Source organism: Panthera uncia, assembly GCF_023721935.1.
Source record: "Panthera uncia isolate 11264 chromosome B2 unlocalized genomic scaffold, Puncia_PCG_1.0 HiC_scaffold_25, whole genome shotgun sequence".
Taxonomy (NCBI): Eukaryota; Metazoa; Chordata; class Mammalia; order Carnivora; family Felidae; genus Panthera; species Panthera uncia.
In genome coordinates this window covers 5,444,868-5,448,731 of record NW_026057581.1, presented here as the reverse complement: position 1 = coordinate 5,448,731, position 3,864 = coordinate 5,444,868, and positions in this window count along the sequence as shown.

Sequence of the window (3,864 nt, the reverse complement as noted above, 5' to 3'; positions counted from 1 at the left end):
TACAGGAATGGGGCGCCTGGGTGGCTCAGTCGGTTAAGCGTCCGACTTCGGCTCAGGTCACGATCTCGGCGGTATGTGAGTTCGAGCCCCGCGTCGGGCTCTGTGCTGACAGCTCAGAGCCTGGAGCCTGCTTCAGATTCTGTGTCTCCCTCTCTCTCTGGCCCTCCCCCGTTCATGCTCTGTCTCTCTCTGTCTCAAAAATAAATAAAAACGTTAAAAAAAATTAAAAAAAAAAAGAGAATACAGTATTGTCCAATAAATGAAGAAAATATCATCCCCATCATTAGTCATTGAGAAAATGCAAATTAAAACTGCAGTATGATACCACTACCTACACCCATTAGAACCCTTGAATGGATAAATAAATGATGGCATACTTATGCAGCAAAATATTATGCAGCAACTAAAATGAGCAATGTACTGCTATATACAACAATCTGGATCACTCTTACAGACATAATGTAGAGTAAAAAAAGCCAAACAAAAAAGAATGTAAATGATTGCATTTATCTAAACTGAAAAATAGGCAAAACCAACCCACAATAAGGTAAGTCTGATTAGTGGTGATATATGGGAGAGGAAAGGATGACTTCTGGGATCTGGTCTCGTCCCATATTCTTATCTAGATGTTTATTATGTGGGTGTACACATATGCAAAATTTAATCAAGCTGTACATTTAAAATCTGCTCCTATCTTTCGAATTACATTTTAATAAAAATGGCAACAAAAATTGAGATTAAACCATATAAAATATCCTATTTTAATATATTGTGATCCAATACAGGCATTCAACAGGGAAAGATTAAAAGAAGATAAAAAGAACTCGGTAAACATACATTTATTTTCTCTCCAAAGATAAAATGAAGGAAATACATCACAATAACAGAAGCGAATGTGATGAGAGTGCTTTGAAAAATATTTTAAATTATTTGGGAGTACCATCTATTATCACAGTTATCACAATGCAAATGGTATTTCTGTTAGAAAGATAATTCATCCTCCCAAGCACCAACTATCTAAATGTTCTGAAACTAATATTGATATATTGAGTGCTTAGTGTATTTCAGACTCTATAATAAGCATTTTCAATGCATTACCACAATTTATAGCCTTAGCAACCCATGAAGTAGGTACAGGTACTATTATTTGTGCCACTGGACACATGAGGAAACTGAAGTTTAAATAGGCTTAGTAACTTGAGCAAAGTTATGCACTAGTATGTGGCAGAACTAGGTGCTCAGGGCAGTGCTTGTCATGAGTCTACTGAAAGCACTCAACCAACAGTTGCTGAAAACATGACAAAGGTTTCTAACCCTCTTCATCTATGCTCTGTGTTTGTAACAAATCATCTTCTCAGGAGGGACCCTTAAAATGTAATGCAAAGTTAGACGTGAAATTGGGGATGATTACTAGATAGTTCATTATTAGTACAGTACGTGTTAAGCATATTGATCTGCATAACTGTTTTGATCTCACTATCTGTTGACTGATTCATTCAGCAAGTATTTTTTGAGCATCTACCAGGTACCAGAGGAGGAGTATGATGGTAACAAAATTCCTCCTCTCATGTAGCTAACAGTCTGGGGGAGAAGATAAAGGGAGGGAGGGAGGGAGGGAGGGAGAGAGGGAGGAAGGAAGGAAGGGAGGGAGGGAGGGAGGGAGAGAGTTAACCGAGTGATAAATGCTATTAGTAATAGTAAAGTAAAGGGGTAAAGACCACAAGTCTACTTTAATGAGAGTGCCTAAAGAAAAGTTCTCCCAACTGCAAACCTACACAACATAACAGTCAGCCAAGCAAAGACCTAGAGGAAGGGCATCCCATGAAGAGGGAGCAGCAAGTGCCAAGGGTCCCAGGTACACTGGGTAGGTAGGTCTGAAGAGCTCTGAGAAGGCCATGTGCCTAATGCATAGTGAGCAAAGGTGCTCTTCAGTATCCACATTTTCTAAATGTTTGTTTTGGGTTATATGTAGACTATCGTCTGTGCTCATCATGACTTGAAAGTCAGGTTTGCTAGTATTACTCGGGGTACTCAGTGTCTGTTACATTATGAGCAATGAAGCTCTGGCTGTAAACTAGCATACTTTGCTTAGCAAAACACAAGCCCTGAAATTTACTAGACTCACCCATTCAGAGTTAGTTTAGTGAGCAACTATATGAGCATGTCTCTTGAGGTAGAACTCCTCCTACGCAGTTCATGAAAGTCATACCTCTAACCACATACTATTCCTAAGACTGTTTTTCCAAAATTCAATGTGGCCCTTGGTATCTTAAAATACAAATGAATTCTGGTTCAGAAACTCTGGATGGGGTCTGAGATTCTGCAGATAATGCCTGTGCTGCTAGATCTTGGCTATACCTTGAGTCACAAGACCTGAGAATACTTCTAATAAATTAAAATGTGTTTTCCAGTTAAGTATCTATAGATTTTGGGGGACCTATCAGAATGACATTCTGAGCAAATGGCACAGATGGTCTGCTGCTTAACCTGGCTCCGGTTGTGATAATTAAGTTAAATAACATATGTGAGAACACTATACACATAATAAGTGTACAATTAGTAGTATTTTTATACAGTGAAAAGTTAACTGCCTCAGATGAAATCTGAATTACCAACGATGAAACTATTAAAATCATGTCGTAGTAAAATACATTCTTAAACACACTGGACTTCTCATGTCTTTATACACAAAGTGGGATCAGTTAATATACAGTGTGCTTTGTGTTCAGTATCATGTAAAACGCTGAGAGAAGAGAACCAGGTTTACAGCATGGTCTTTGACCTCAAGGATCTCCAATACAGTTGAAAGAGAGAGGGAAAAAAAATAAGGGAGAATATAATTAGCTGCTAATTCAGGTGATAGCACATTAATTATTATACCGGATCAGAGGCAAGTGAGATCAGTGAGGTCTGGTGTTGGCTCCTGTTCCACACCCCACTATGGGCGGGGCCTGAGGAGGAGGGAGACCAATCCAAGCCACCAACTACCGTGATTTCTCAATTCCCAGGCCAGTTCACAGAGTACAAGGGGGACGTGCTGCCATCTTTCCCCACTGTGTTTTGTCTTGCCTGTGGCAACATCTGGGGAATCCATGAGGCAACATGGATATGCTACTACATAATTTATTGATCATATAGACCTGCCCCAAGGCAGTGGAAAGCTACAGGGTTTTATTTTTCCAATTCTCTTTCTCTCTCTCCCTCTCTCTCTCTCTCTCTCTCTCTCTTTCTCTTTCTCTCTTACACACACACACACACACACTTATTTATTTATTTATTTATTTATTTATTTATTTATTTAAAAGGCTCCACATTGTTTTGTTACCTTCCTGAATCCACCCACGCTTCCACCTGGGGCTGATCTTGGGACACTTTCACATTCCAGGTCATATTTTCATAAAAAAGGAGATTTGATAGCATTAGTCAACCTAGCTTGGCATCTTAACAGCCCTTCTTTGACGATAATACCAATACTAACTGGTTTGCTTCTAAGTGAGCAAAATGTAATACTGTTAAAATTATGCAAAAGAAAAGCCTGATATTTACTTTTCATTTGTTGATTGGTTTAAACTGGCCTTTCTTATGTACTTTCATTTTTATGGGGTAAAAAATTCCCCTGGATTTTTAGAAGAAAGTCTATCTATTTTTAGAATATGACTTGAAATTGAACATAATCATATATTTTATCAACAATGTTACTGCCCACCATTTTACTTTCCAACACCTGTAATAGTCAAGAAAGGCTTCAGGAAAGAGGCAGAACTTTTACTAAGCCTTAAAAAATAAGTAAGATGGATAAAGAATATTACTCAGCCATAAAAAAAAATGAAATCTTGCCATTTGCAAAGACCTGGATGGACCTAG